Consider the following 16,701-nt stretch of genomic DNA (forward strand, 5'->3'; position numbering starts at 1 on the left):
TGGCAACCTTTGCTGCCCTTAAAAAGGAAAGAACTTTCTGTGTTTTGGGACAATCCATTATCACTTGGGAAAAAACAAAACAAAACCTTAAACCTCCTCCCAGCCTCTGCTGCCTACGTCCTTCCAACTCAGGACTATTGCCAGCTTTAAATTTCATCTATCATTTGAGACCATATGTGGAAATTCTGATCACTGACATTTTTATTTTTATCTCTCAGACTGAAAAGGCTTGTCTCCCTTCCAAACCATCTTATTAAAAAGGCTAGAGTTGACTCCAAGTGCTTCAGGCAGAATGGTGACAAGTGAGAGGGAGGGAGAGAGAGGGAGAGTTTGGTGTTTGGGAAGGACGGAGTTGGTGCAAGCCCTAGCTTGTTCTGGACTCTCCTGGAAGGTGTCCACATCATTCACAAAGACTTCACTCTCTCCTTCCAATACCTTCAAAGGCCTTTGACTTAACACAATCTGTCCATTCCCTCTTCCCTAAACACAGTTATGTGTGTTACTCTCTAACAACAGAGATTTAAACAGTAAGTTGCTAGAAGAATATTGGTTCCTTCTGATTCCAAAAGATTCTTTTTTTCCCTCTGGCTTTGGCATTGTGTTTTTGGTATTAGGTGCCATAGCTATTTGCCTTAAGGCAATTTGTGAGTTAATATTTGCAAAGAGATGATCACTAAAAGCCCATATGGGTTCACTGAGAATTGGCCATGTGGAGCTAACCCCATTTCCTCTTTTTAAAATGGTTACAAAGCAGTAAATCAGAGGAATAGCATAGTTATACAGAGTTATCTTTATTTCAGAAAAGCATCTAACAGTCTTTTATAATAACCATATTGAAAAAACAAAAAACAAAACAAAGAAATAAAGATTGTATTTGAGTACTGCATATGGACTTGGTTGTAATCAATCAACTTGGACAAAGGCCATTTGTGCTGTGACCTGTGCCCTTCCCCACCATGCCTTCCTTGTCTCTTCTTCAGTGATTTCTACAAAAGTGTAGACGAGCTGTTTGTCAAATTTGTGTTAAGTATATTAGATAGAAAGAAGAACACTTAGATAACAAGATAATGACTCAGACCTTCTCAAAAGATAGAAATGGTTAACTAAAAGTTAAAAGAATTTTTAACACACATCCCAGCAGTTACATAAGCAGAAAATGAAGGAGAACTGGCTTAATAGTCATCAATTAAAATAAAACAAAACAAAACTTAGTGTTCCCATTGACCATATGCTCAGGAATGCAGCTCCCAAGAAAGCCAAACACGTTGGGGCTCTATTAATAGAAGTATAGAGAACAGATCAAAGGAGACAATGGCCCCACTGCACCCTGCACTGGTCAGACCACAGCTGGACTATTGCCTTGTCCTCTTCTGCGGCAACATTCTTAGAGGCACATTGACAAATAAGAGTATGCAGTGGGCAGGAACTGGAGTGGTAAGCAGCCTGGAATCCAATTCATGTATGCTTCAAGAAACAGGAAGGTTCAAAATGTTCAAGAAATCATAAGAAAGCACATTTTAGCACAACAAAAATAAAGTTGTCTAATAATGATGTATTTTTCTCACAAATTAACGAATTGCCTTTCAAAGAAAATACTCAAAGGGAAGCTGTAAGAAATATTAAATTTTCTATTGAGAGGATTTCTATATTGCATGGAAGGCTATATTAAAGAGTTATTACTAAAACTGCTTCTAGCCCAAAGACTCTGTATCAATTCCCCCGACTGGGAATCAGAAACCAGATTTCAACTACGATTTTGTTAAAAACCAGCTAGACAAGTGACTTATCTATGGATTTCATTATTTTTTTCCATCTGGAATGTGGGAGGGATGAGTTACATGATAGGTAAGGTCACTCTTAGGAGTGAAATACCTCTTAGGAGAAATATCTGATTTATTATATTTTTTTACTTATAAAAATAAATGAATTAGAGAAATTGCCACTAATTAGTTAGATTTCGATTCCTTGGAATCTTACCTTGCAAAGTATAAATTCCAAGATCTGCTTGAAAACTTAATTTTCCTATTCTGGTCTCAGTCCCTGACAGAGAATATCCAAGAAAGCAACCAACTAATTTCTGCAAATGGACCCTTCTAAACAATGGTTGCTACAGTGTTCTTTTTCAAAAATGAAATTCTTATATGTTTATAGGAAATATTCAATGCTTTATAGTTTGTTGCAACATTTAAAAGCTGTGAAAATCTTGACATCAAGCCTCATAACCTCCATAAGCACTATAGAAATACTTTTAGTCCTAGCTGGGGGAGAAGTAACTAAATATAGCCACATTGAAGAGTGATTTAACTGTATCTATTAAAATTTTAAACGGTCTTATCCTTTGACTAGCTATTCCATTTCTTAGTATCTGCCCTATGGAAATGTATACACATATATGAAAAGGTCTGGACAAGGATGGCCATTGTAGATTATTTACAATAACAAAAGCTTGAATGTATCTATATGCTCATCAGCCTGGAAAAGGCCAACAAAGCCATTGTATGTATATCGTGGGAACACTATGCAGCAAGCTAATGAGAGGGTACTGGTGTGTAAATCCCTACACTTCATGCTAGTGAGTGAAAAAAAAAGTTGCAAAGAATATATTCAACCCAACCACAGATGCATGTTGTTTGACCTGTATAAAATGGGCCCTGTATTTTGCCTTTGATTTTCTGAATTGGTGGATAACATTTTAAATTGAGAAATTTTACATTAAAATATAGATTTATTCTCAAAAAATTTGACTTTTAAATCAAAACTGATAGTTTATTGTGTATATAACATATATAGAAATAAAATGTATGACAGTAGCAGAAAAAGATGAGAAGAGATTAGAAATATACTTTAGAATACTCTTAGACTGTGTGTTAAGTGGTATAATATTAATTAAAGTTAGGCTCTAATAATTTAAAAAGGATTATTGTGAACTCTGGAGCAACCCTTTAAATATTAAAACAAAAGGGCAGTTAATATGCCAATAATGTAGATAAAATGAAATAATAAAAATATTTAATAAACCCCTAAGAAGCACCCCCCCCAAAAAAAGGAAAAAAGAGACCAAAGACTAGATGGCACAAATAGAAAAGAAATAGCAAGATAATCAATCTAAACCCAAACATTACATACATTAAATATAAAAAGTATAAATACTCTAAATAAAAAAGCAGAGATTGCCTGATTGAAAAAGCAAATATATTCTTTAAGTAACCTTATTTAAATATAGAGACACAGTTAAGTTAAAATAAAGGATAGAAAAGGTGTGCAATAAAACACCAACCATGAGAAAGCTATAGAGGCAATACAATATCAAAAAGTAGTCAAGTGTGCCTGGTGGCTCAGTTGGTTAAGCGTCCAACTTTGGCTCACATCATGTCTGATTTCAGCTCAGGTCATGGTCTCATGGCTCATGGGTTTGAGCCCCACATCAGGCTCTGTGCTGACAGTTCAGAGCCTGGAGCCTGCTTCCAATTCTGTCTCTGTCTACTTCTGCCCTTCTCCTGTTTATGCTCTGTCTCTCTCTCTCTCAAAAATAAACATTAAAAAAAATAAACAAAATAAGTACACTTAATTAAAAAGATCACAACCCAGGGCAAAGATGGACATTTAATAATGATAAATGAATCTGTTCCTTGAAAAGTCATAACAATCCCGAATGTGTATACATCTAATGACTGTTAAAATGCAAGAAAGAAAAACTGATAGAACTGAAAGGAGAGATAGAAAAATCCACAATTATAACTATATATTTCAACAAGTTTTTCTCAGTAATAGAACAAGTAGATAAAAAATACTGAAGGCATAGCAGTATCAACCAGCTTGACCTAATTAACAGCTATAGAACATTCTGCCTACCAACTGTAGGATACACATTTAGTGCACATCAAACATTCATCAGGATAAATCATATTCTGAGCAATAAGACAAGTTTCAACACATTTAAAAGTATTGAAATCATACAAAACACAATTTTAATCACAATGGAATTAAATTTTAAACAATCTTTTAAGAATTTCTATAAGGGAAGGGAGGGAAGAAAAAAAAATTTAAAAAAATGAGAAGAGAGGGAAACTGACCATAACAAATTCTTTGAATTTTTTTTCATGTTTATTTATTTTTGACAGAGACAGAGTGTGAGCAGGGGAGGGGCAGAGAGAGAGGGAGACAGAATCTGAAACAGGCTCCAGGCTCTGAGCTGTCATTACAGATCCCAACGAGGGGCTCAAACCCATGAAAGGTGAGATCATGACCTAAGCTGAGGTCGGATGCTTAACCGACTTAGCCACCCAGGTGCTTTGACCACAAGAAACTCTTAATGATAGATCAAGAACAAACTGAGGATTGCTGGAGGGAGGTGGGTGAGAGATGGGCTAGATGGGTGATGGGTATTAAGAAGGGTACTTGTTGTGATGAGCATTGGGTGTTGTAAGTGACATATAACTGAATTCTACTCCTGAAATCAATATTGCCCTGTATGCTAAATAAAGTTTAAAATAGATAGATAGGTAGATAGATAGATGATAGATAGATAGAAAAAATAATTTTTAGAAGGATAATTATAAATGTATTAGGGGGATAATGGGAGAACTAGAAATATATTTTCCTAAAGTCATAAAAAATGTGGAATTGAGCTTCTTGAATTTAAGGTGGCACAAAGCATAATTGATTCTTTTACTCTTTTTCAATTCCTTCAAGGTCATAGACTCTTTCAAGACTTTTGTCACAACCCAGTATTTAGAGATCCCTTTTCACAGAAGCAGAGTAAGTGGCAGTTGCTTCCATGATATGTTAGAAAACATATCATGAATAACCCTGCCATTTGCCCCTAAATATCACCCTCACTGCCTGTCATAGTGACCACCATTAAAGCTGAGTTGGGTATTGGGGCTCCTGGGTGGCTCAGTCGGTTGAGCATTGGACTTCGGCTCAGGTCATGATCTCATGGTTAGTGAGTTCAAGCCCCACGTTGGGCTCTGTGCTGACAGTTTAGAGCCTGGAGCCTGCTTCGGATTCTGTGTGTGTCTTTCTCTCTCTGCACTTTCCATGCTCATTCTCTGTCTCTCAAAAATAAATAAATGCTAAAAAAAAAAAAAAAAAGCTGAGTTGGGTGTTTGTTCAATTATACCATACCTGGGCCCCAAAAGATGTATCAGTCACAATTTAGAGTGTATCACTTTATCATGGGTAAACAAATCAAGCCATTAAGGTACCAATGCATTTTTATGGAAGGAAATGAAAAAGAGTGTCCAGACTATGGTCCTACATTGAACAAGCCCAGAAATGATGCTTCTACATAAGCCCTGGAAAAGCTCATGGTGGCAAGCCTTATCAGTGGAAAAAAAAAAAAAAAAAAAAAAAAAGAAAAAAAGGAAAAAAGAAAAGGAAGGAATGGATAGAAATCAGGATACAGTGCAGGAAAAACCTGTAGATCCAGGACCAATTTGTGATTTTCTGAAGACCACCTGTGTAATAGAAAAACAAGGCCACTAGAGCCAGAAATCTGGTTCATATATCCACTAATGTATTGTCATAGATCTGATCAGAATGAGGACTTCCTCCTTCACTTTTCTCTGCCTCTCTGGGGGATGTGAATGACTGAAACATATCCTGGCAGACACCCCATGGGAGACAGGGGCTTTACCACGGAATGTTCCATGACGTGGACCCAATGGCACCAGAGGGAATATTTTCCTAAGGGGTACTGGCTAGAAGATTTATTTTTTGGATGGTATTCCTTTGTTTCCCAGTATATAACTAGGTGTTCTTGTCCTACCCCTGTCCCTACTTGTAAGATTATCTTTTGAGTTTGTTATGGCCATGTGAACTTCTTACTTTCTGCATCATGGGAAACGTATGGAACCTGACAGGTGAGACTACTGGTTACCTCCTGGTGCAGTTTGAGGAGACAACCCAAAACTCCCTTATTACAGTTATAGCCCCATTTTCTTGTGACTAAGGCCTATCAATTATATTTTTCTGAAGGGCAAAATTTGAGCCTTATCTATATTGGAATCCCTTTAAAGAAAAGAATGATAATTCATTCAGGACTCTTCACTCAAGTGGGTTCCATAAATATTTGTTGAATTGTGTTGCATTTGCCCCGTTAATATGCATAACCTCTTGGAGGAGTGCAACATTAAATCTTGCCAATCAAATGTGTTACAGTAAGTATAAGAATTCTCTCCTGGGGTGCCTAGGTGGCTCACTTGGTTAAGTGACTGACTCTTGGTTTTGGCTCAGGTCATTATCTCATAGTTCATGGGTTTTGATGAAGTCAGATAGACACTAAAACAATAAAAAGGTATTTCATTAAGAGTATGAAGGATGCAAAAATAAACTTCGAGTCCTTGACAATATGACCAAGGATTGACCATCTACTCTTGGTAACTCACCCTGTCCACAGAAGTGACCTCTCAGCAGCTCTGTTTCTGCTCTCTGACCCAAATCCCACAGACATCACTAGTTGGACCAGGAGTAAATATCTCATTAAAACTGAATCAGAGCTATTACCTCTCTCAAGAATTGGCTTGAGAAACAGGGATTGAGAGTTGGGGATGAGTCAACCTCTTCAACAGCACTGCACTGAGCAGTGCATCCACACACTTTAGCTGTCTAATGCTCTTGCACAGTTAAGTTGTTCAACTTCTCCTTGGCTTCCCATAATGCTCATTTTTGCTTAAGCTTACTTGATTTCTGTTACTTTTTTACAATAGAAATGTAACTAATACAGAAATGCACTTTGCCTTCCATTTTTGTGATGGGAAGCCTGGGCTGGTGATTAGGAGGCAGTATGACCTAAAGAAAAGTACTAGGCTTTGAAGAAAGGCAAAAACTAGGTTGAATCCCAGATGCATTACTCTCTGTGAATGATGTGACCTTAAAGATCTCAACTAAGTTCTCTAAGCCTCGGTTTCTTTATCTGAAAGTGGAATTGGTGATCCATATGTCATAGAATTGTTACAGGGCCTAAAAGATCTAATATGTGCAAGGGGCCTGGCCTGTAATAGCTGTTTTCCCACCTGTGTTGCTTCATTTTCTTCAGTTATTCATCAGTCAGTATTTCCACAAGCATTTAGACACTCTAGAGGCTCTAAGAAAGGTTCTCTTCAATGTTTTCAATAATCTCATTTTCATTCTTTTTTATAAGCATAATAAAGACAATGAGATGCTGAGTGATGAGCATAAAATGAGGGGAAAGTGCTGACTCAGCCCATAGACACAGTTGTGTGATCTTACACAAGTCATTTCTCCTTTCTAGCCCTGTTTCTACATTTGTACAAAGATGAGGTTAGCCTACCATAGTGTTCTTAAAATGTGAATAAGGTACTGTACCCCGTGCGGCACTACTGGCATAGTGGGATTATTCTTCATTCAGTGGAAATGACCGACTTTCATACTACATGATGTTTAGCATCCCTGGTCCTCACTTTCTAAATACGAGTAGCACCTCCAGACATTGTGACCAAAATATCTCCCAGATTTGCAGAACTCCACAGGCAGTATTGCCCAGGTTGAGTATCACTCTGTTGGGCTAAATAAAATAGTTTCAGAAATCAAATAAATTTAGGGAATGTTGAGTTAAATGAAGTTGCATACGTTTTTTTAGAGTAGGATTTCTCAAAACCTTTGTTATATGAATTTGCAAATGAATGGACCCATTTCTCCTTTAACCCAACTTTTATTTGGGATTGAGCTTGGGACACTGACAAAGAGTGGATATATGTCTCAGGGAAATTGTATTTTGGATACTCATGGTGAACACATGTTTATGCTGTTTTTGTAACCATAACTTCATGCCAGTACAGAGAGGCACATTGCCTAAGAAAGAGAATAAAATAATGATATATGTATATTTTTTGTTATTTGCAAAGGCAACAAAAGAAAACTCTGGCTGTTGTATACTTTTTCATTCTTCTGGGAAACATAGTGATGGTAAGAAAGTTCAGGAGGTAAAGACAAACAGAATGGATACTACCACTAGAGTATGAAATGGAAGAAATGGAGTATGTCTGGTCTCCACACCTGGTCTAAATTTTATAGGTCAAGCTCACTGAGGAAGCCACAACAGAACACTCAAAGTCCCTTCACTGTATCTCCACTAATTTAACATTCCATTAACAGTGTAGATTGACTTTTACATTTTCAGTACTCACCTCCTCATCCAAACATGGGCCCCATTCCAAAGATATATAGTTCAGTCAAGAAGTTTACAGTTTTATTTGCAAAGTCTGTCTTGAGGGTCTGGAATTGATTTTCTTGATTTCCACCAATGTGTTGATTTTATTTTAGTTCCCCACTTCTTCTGTGACTGGGTTGACTGGTTTCATTAACAAAAGTGACTAAAGTTGGGGTCAATAGGGAAGATATTCCCAACAAAATGTTCTTTAAGGAAATCTTAAGGAGCCACTGTGAGTTCACAAAGTCAGCCCTGTGGCCTGTGGAGTGACCAGGTTAGAACTGAGGCCATGAGTCTATTAGCTCAGTTTCTTTTCCTGCTTCTAAAAATATTTTTAGTTTATTATTTTACTTATTTTTACTAATTAATTAATTAATTCACCCTCTCACTTATTAGACAAATACTTATTTTGAACCTACTGTGAGTGACACTGCTCTTGGTACTGGGAAAACAACAGTAAACAGGAGAGTCAAAGTCCTCTCACTCATTAAGCTTGTATTTGAGTAGAGAAGACTGACAATAGACAATGAATCAAATAAATAAAAAATGTCAGAAAGAGACAAATGCCATGAAAAAGTAGAGTAAATGGTTACTGGGTGATGATATGGGGCTAGAAATTTACTATATTATACAAAATGGCCAAAAATAGTCTCTCCAAGAGGCATTAATGAAGGGATAAACCATATGAAAACTTTAGGAAAGTCAGGGGAACAATGAATGTGAAGGCCATAAGCAGGACTGAAGTTAGTGTGTTCAAAAGAAGCGTGGAGGCAGTGTGGCTAATGCAAGGTGCGTCAGATGAGAAGTAGTAGAAAAGGAAATCAGAGAAACATGCATGGCTCAAGTTGTGTAGAGTCCTGGAGATTATGGTAAAGAGTTTGATTTTGGAGAGTTTGGAGCAAAGCAATGACACTATTTTGTATTTAAAAAAAAAAAACCATTTTAGCATTTAGAGAACAGAAAGTAGGAGATAGGAATGGAATGGAAGAAGAAATAACTCATACTGGGGCATGATTAGGAGCAGGAAGATCCATTTAAAAACTACTGCAATATTTTAGGCAAAGATGATAGTAGCTTAGACTAGGGTGATAGCAGGGGAAGTGGTAAGAAAAGTGTTTGGATAGTGTTGCACATATTTTCATTTATTCCCCTTTACTTATGAACCTTTCGATAGTTACATTAGGACCAGATGACTAGTTCTGACCAGTGAACAGAACCTAGATGTGTCACATCCAGATATGACAGTTAAGAACTAGTGTGTCTCTTCTATCTCTGTCCTCCCAGACCACAACAATCTGGGCATGATGTGTGCCAAAGGATGGATGAAGGTCTCCCAATTCATATTGAACCAACTTTTCTCATGTTAAACTCTGAGGTTTAAAGTATTTATTCTGTCAAGAAGGAAATTGAAACACTAATTTAAAAAGATATAGGCAGCCCTATGTTTATAGCAGCACAATTTACAATAGACAAGATATGGAAGCAGCCCAGTGTCCATTGATTGATGAATGGATAAAAGAGGATGTGGTGTCTACATATATACAATGGAATATTACTCAGCCGTAAAAGGAATGAGATCTTGCTATTTGAAAAACCATGGATGGATCTAGAAGATATAACACTGAGTGAAATCCGTCAGTCAGAAAAAGACAAATACCATATCATTTCACTCATATGTGAAATTTAAGAAACAAAACAAATCAACAACTAAAAAAGAGATAGAGAGAGAGAAAACCCCCCAAGATTCTTTTTAGTATATGTGCTGCCGAAGCTAGCACTCAAGATTCTTAAATATAGATAACTGGTGGTTGCCAGAGGGGAGGTGTGTGCAGAGATGAGTGAAATAAATGAAAGGGATTAAAGGTATATTTATTGCGATAAGCCTTGAGTAATATATAGAATAGTTGAATTATTATATTGTACACCTGAATCTAATATAACACTGAATGTTAATTAAATATATTTATAGTAAATAAATAATTTATTCTGGAATCTAACACTGTTTACTCTGAAAGTATGATATATATACTTTAAGGTGAATCCAATAGGATATGTTTAGGATATAAATGAGAGAGAAGACTCAAAGATAATGTAACACTTTTTTGCTGTTATTTTAGGGAGAATTATAGTGCCACTTATACAGTTGACAAACACTGAGGAGAAGTAGCAGGTTTGAGGGTAAAAAGAGTTTGAGTTTGAACATATTAAGTTTTCATTGCCCATTAAACATCCAAGTGAATTGGACACACAGTCTTGAGTTTAGGAAAGAATCATGGCTGGTGATACAGATTTGATAGTCATCATTCTTCAGATTGAGATTCAAGGCTATAGACTGGATAAGATCACCCAGGTAATTAATGCAGATAGAGAAGTGTGTTCTTTAATGTAATGAGGAAATAGCACTCAACTCAGTGTGGTCTCTGGTTTATTGGAGGGGCAAAAGAAAAATACAGGAAGCCAAATAGATAATAATTACCCTCACTCTTTTTTCTCTTGTCCCCACATGAACTCTAATTTTGACCTTGTTCCTAGAGGGAGCATGTATTGTGGTGATGGTGGTGTTCAAGGAATGAAAGTGGTACATAAAGAGAAACAGGATAGTGGGAGTGCTTTGCCCAGGACCAGTCAAACTTGGATATTCCTCAGTTTAAAAGATCTGTTCACCCTCAACCTAAACCATTTCAGTTTGTATTCTTCGAATCCTATACTCTCTTTACTGCAGCCAACATTATTCCCATAATGGGCCTCCAATACATTCAGAATATGGGAAGCTGATTTGAATTGGGATAAGAAGACCTTCAAAACTGAAGATGATCCAAGTTTGGCTGTCCTGTACATTTACTAGGTGGGCCTCATTTGCTTTATGTTAAAAAAGGAATGGAGAAAGATGCCAGCAAAAAATAGCAGAGTAAGAACCTCCAAGAATTCATCACTCCATAAAAAAGCAACAATTAGTAAAAATTATCAGAACTAACATTTTTAGAACTCTGGAAATTAACCTATGGTTTATAGTAAACCTATACATGTTTATTCAAGAAACACAGCCAAAATCTCAGTAAGAACAGCAAGATTTGTGGCTTTCAACTTGCTCTAGTTCCATTCTCTGCTCTCCAGCTCAAAAAATAATAGCCCACTGGTCAAGTGGAGCATAGCATCCATTAGTGGGAGAACAGGGCTGGAGATTTTTCAAAAACTCATTCTTAAAAAAATTGTAATTCTTTTACCTGTCTGGTGATTCCTTAGTAGATCCCACTTAAAGGTTGACTCAAGCTTATTTAGTGTGAAAAACCTTTTCCTTGGGAAGGGAGAAGGAACATTGGTTGAAACAATTATAGGCAAATGTTTTAACTTTGTGGCTGTGTGAGCTGATGGATGATGGTTGGTGCAAAGACTAATCCATAGCTTAAAAAGAAAAGTTGGGAAAAGAGATGTCAATAGGGCTTTGAAAAGCTCCAATATATTCTTCAATATCTAGAAGGTCATGTGGATGCACAGGTCTTCATACATGTACAGAAAAGTTGTGAAGTGGCCTTAAGCTTTCACCTCTGGTTGATTTGAAGCTCTGGGCAAGCAGAAAATGAAAGTTGTAAACTATGAAGACTATAAAGAGTGAAGGCTGTAAGGCAGAGCTGTAAACTCTCTGTCTGGGTATTGAAATTGTCCCAAGACACACATACAGAGTTGGCAAAGACTGGAATATTTATTGGTAGATTTATCAGGTAGAATTGGGTTTTACTGCAAATGACAGAAAATCAAAACAAAACAAAACAAACAACAGAAAAAAAACTACAATGACTTAAATAAAATAGCTTTATTTCTCTATTAGGTAAAGAAAGGCAGAGCTAAACAATTCAGGCATGGTATTACAACGCAGGTTCAGGCTACTTCTAGCTTTCCATGTAGCATATCTAGGGTATCTCATGTTCTCTGAGTTCAAGATAACTGCTAAATTTCAGCTATCCCATTTGCATTCCAGGGGCATAATGGAATAAGGGTTAAAAAAGGAACAAGGGGCATACAAGCAATCATTTAAGGAGGTTTTCAGAAGTGACACAGACTGGCCATTAAATCTTTTACTCACTGCAAGGGACACTAAGAAATGTAGATTTTATTTGGGGAGGCCTTGTGCTCGGCTTAAAACTGGGGACAATGGAGGAAAGGATTGTGAATATTTAGATAGGTAGCTGGCAGTTTCTGCCATCATGTGATTAGAGATCTGGGGTTGGGAGAGTGAAGAGATGTTGAGGTCTGCATCAAAGTTGGCATAGGGCAAAAAGAGAGATTTCACACAAGGATGGACATGAAACTGGATAAAATGGAATGATAAGTCATGGGAATAAAAGGTACTGCATAGGGAATATAGTTGATGGTATTGTAAGGTGTTGCATGGTGACAGTTGGTAGCTACACTTGTGATGAGTGTAGTATAACATATAGAGATGTTGAGTCACTATGTTGTACACCTGAAACTAATATAACATTGTGTGTCAAGTATACTCAAAGTAAAAAAAAATGCAAAATACCTAAAAAACTAGGTAAAATATTAATAATGTTCCATAATCCAAAATGGAAATAAATCCCATACTAAAACCAAAATCAAGAACTTGCTAATGATATCCTTTTATATTCCATAGTCAGTGTTTGTTGAGTAAGAGAGTTGAGATATTCAGCAAAATATTGTTGACTAGATGACTTTTCCTGTCCTTTAGAACCCAGAAGTCCACAAGGGGGTAAACACAGCCTTCCCTAGGTGCTATGGAACTGTCCAAGGGATGTTATGAACCACTTGAATCTGAGCACATGTTTTCATTGTATATATATAATTTCAGGAAGGTTTGATGGACAAGTTTCCACTATTTCTCTTTGAGGAGAAGAAGAAAGATTAAGTGAGAATGAAGCATATTAAGTTCAAAATGGCAGTTTTGATGGTTTCAAACAAGTAGAATCTATTCTATACTACTCAGATACTTAATGCTGGTAACAGATGGAATCAGTTGTAAAGGGAAATACTATTTTTACTTACTATAAGGTTGGTGTATACCCTATAAAGTATTTCTCTATATTTCACAGAATACTAGTTTATATGACATATAAAGGTTTCAAAGGCCAAGTAAAATTTTTAAAATTTAGTATAGTCAATTTTAGAAGTTAACAGTTAATCTTAGACATTAAATTAAAGACATGTTCAAGGCTCAGAAAGTCCTGTAGCAAAGGAACTTAACTTAGTGAAAACTAGTGCTACCAATCATCTTGCCACTCTAAACATTTTTCAGCATGTCATGAAATTCTTCAGAAATTTATCTGCAGTAAAAGAAAGTCTTTACTTAATGTCCAGTGTTTCATGGACTGATACTTTTATTCAAAATTACAACAAAAATGAACTACTAGAAAAATGAAAATAAAAGCAGTCACACAAAATATGAGCCAAATACTTTATTGCTGGAGTCAACAGTCATAAAATTACCCTGTCAAAGTGCTAAAAAGATTTCCAATTGTTCACTACCGAAAAGTTCAGCAGTTTTTTTGCTACAGACAGGCAACAGATAGTTGGTGGACTTGGTCCAGTCCACTGACCAGGTGGAACTAATGTACCACTGCCATACAACATTCCCTTTCTCCTGTATTTTCCTAAGGTTGACTATCCCATTCCTTACCTTGTAATGCATGTTTGCTGTTTCTCATGACCAAAAGGCCAATGTTTGTATCAAAATATGACCTACGAGCTTGGGCTTAACTCAAAGAAACAAAATAAGAGAAACTGAAGCTTGGTTTTTGGAATTTGGCCTTGGCTTTTAATGAAAAGAATCTTCTCTGCTTGGAAATTGTACTTAGGCACCCTTATTGATCTTTTATCCTTTTATATAACTGAGGATATATCCAGAGATAACTGGGACCTTAAATGAAAAGAGAAAATAGGCAACTTCAGTCTGGAATTAGAGTCCTTGGCATTCTTGTTGACTAGTCCAGCTTCTAAGCCTTGACCCCTACCTGTCTGACATTTTCCCAGTAATTGCCATTGATACCACTTGCTGCTTAGCCCATCTACCTCTTTGCAGTTGGCCTAATGTTTATCTGACTTAGAACACCTGCTGTGGTCAGGCTCCTGGACTTTCAGGATACCAAGTTCCCTAATATTAGAAGGGCACTTCAATTCTCCTTACCTCTTTGGAATATAAAAGTGCCAGAAATAGATTAAAGGTCCCTGGGAAAATGGGGTGTAGAGGGTTGATCCTGATAAGGGAAGGATTGGGGATGAAAAGACACTTAAATATCAAGGTTGAGACAGAGACAAAGAAAATTTGTCAGCAGAGGAGTTATTCAGGAGTGAAATTTCTCCAGCTATCAGGGGATGATGAATTGGAGATATAAGGGATAGAGACCAGAAAAAGCCAGGTTTATCTTCTGTATTGAACAACTAACTTGGATTTACCTCTGATGAAGAACTCCTTTGAGATGGGCCAAATAATAGATGCCTTGGGATCTAACTAATTATTTCTAAAACTGAGGCATATTAAGGTGGCTCTGTTAGTAACATGAAGTGGACAGGGATATGTTTCCTGTGGATTGACTACCAGAATCTCCTGCCTCAGTCTGTACTGTTTAGGGCTGACCAATTCTTTTCCCTGGCCAACATAACAGCAAAAATAACACAAGACAGAAAAAACAAACAAGCTAATGAACAAAACTCTCCACAAAACTATCTCCAAGCATCACACCAAAATAAAATGATGGAAAATTCAGATAGAGGGTGTCATATGTTGGGAGGGAATATTTATTCTCTCCTCTTGAATTTCCTTCCATTTGGAGAGCTATCCATTAGCAGAACACTCCTAGCCTCCCTCTAATCCCTCATTCATTTCTCCCAAGACAGATGAAGCAACTTTTCTAGTTGGTGAGTTTGGGATGAGCAATTGAACCTACATGACTCATTTCTTCCTTCTTTGGGATGTGCTTGCAGACAGTTTATTTCCTGAAAAATTCTGAAATGCATCAAAGTCTCTACCATTATGGAGTAGATCTGTGGTTGTCCACTGCCACTTGTGCCAGTGGGGAGGTGACTGCCTAACTGGGGGTTCAGTATTAGGAAGCCCACTATCCCCATACTTCTAAGCCATGTTCCTCAACAACCATATCATTCACAGAGGAAAGATCTTATTCTCTTTAATGTCTATTCTTCTACTTCAATTTGTTCAGAATTCAGGCTTGAAAAAGAGGAGTGTTATATATTGACCCACTCAGGCCCCCAAATAAGTTATTGTTATTTAAATAGTCTCTTATGGAGGCAGGCTCTCTGACGGGATCACAAAACCTACCTGGTAGAGTTCTTACAAAAATTAATCAATCATTGTTCAAGAAGGCACTTGTGAATTGTGCTGTAATATACTAATGTAAAATATTAATAGTGATGATGATATTGGCAATAATGATGACAAAAATAGGTTGAAATATGAACTTCTCCATCTTGGTCTTAGCCACAAATTCCTTGCTTCCTCTTAATCTCCATTCATCCACACCAGCCAACATGTATCAACTAGACAGTGAATGACCTTAAACTGAAGTATAAAACTTGAGTACCTCTGTAGAGCTCAAATGCTCTTCACTTTTCAATTCTAGGAAATGCAGAAGGTAGTTACTAAGAAAACATTTTGGTAGCATTTACCAACAATACTTGTGGCTTTAAAGATGGTCAAATTGTTTTTAACAAATTGGATTTTTAGGCAAATAATGAATGAGAAGCTGCTGGAATGTTTATTTGAGTTCCTAACAATCCCCAAACATTCTTGCTCTGACAGTCATAATCAAAACAAATGCTTCCATTTCTTAAACATTTCCTGGTATGATTAACATTTCCCTTTATTTAGAAGAAGAAACAGTTTGAGTCGTGAAGATGCACTTCAATTAAATAGTGCATGAAAGGACAAACATTTATTTAAGAATCTTAAAAGCAATGGGATAGACCTTTAATGGCTTAATTTCTCAACCTTTAAAATGGTGGGGAGAAAGATGTAGAAATAATGTTTGCTTTCTCATGAGGTTGTTTTGAAAATTAATAAATTAGTGCTTATTAAGTGCTTGGCTAAAGGATGAGGTGAAAAATATCACACACCATTTCCATTATTCTTTTCCAATGTTCATTTGCCACCAATAAAAGCCTGAGCCCCAGGCACAGTCTTTTGTACTCTTGTCTTTGCAAAAAATTGCCTACAAGTTCTATTTATTCTAGTGATAAATCATAATTAATAATTCATCCATTATGCTATCAGAGACACAAGGCCAAGGATGCACCGCCCTAAGCATTGGCAGGCTGAACACTCTCTCTTGCTCTGCTGCCTGTTATTTGTTTGCAGAGATGTGTCTATGGCAAAGACCCATGAGGCCTGAAGGGAAAGGCACCCTCTTGGTTGATTCAGATCCATGACTTTGGAAGACGCATTTGGAATCTTGTAGGAAGAGGCCATGGCTAGTGGAATCAGAAGACTGAAGAAGGCAAAGTGGAAAAAATGGCTAAGGGTTGGGTCAGACCTTAAC

This window comes from Herpailurus yagouaroundi, unplaced genomic scaffold, assembly GCF_014898765.1.
Source record: "Herpailurus yagouaroundi ecotype Mexico unplaced genomic scaffold, PumYag 355, whole genome shotgun sequence".
Taxonomy (NCBI): Eukaryota; Metazoa; Chordata; class Mammalia; order Carnivora; family Felidae; genus Herpailurus; species Herpailurus yagouaroundi.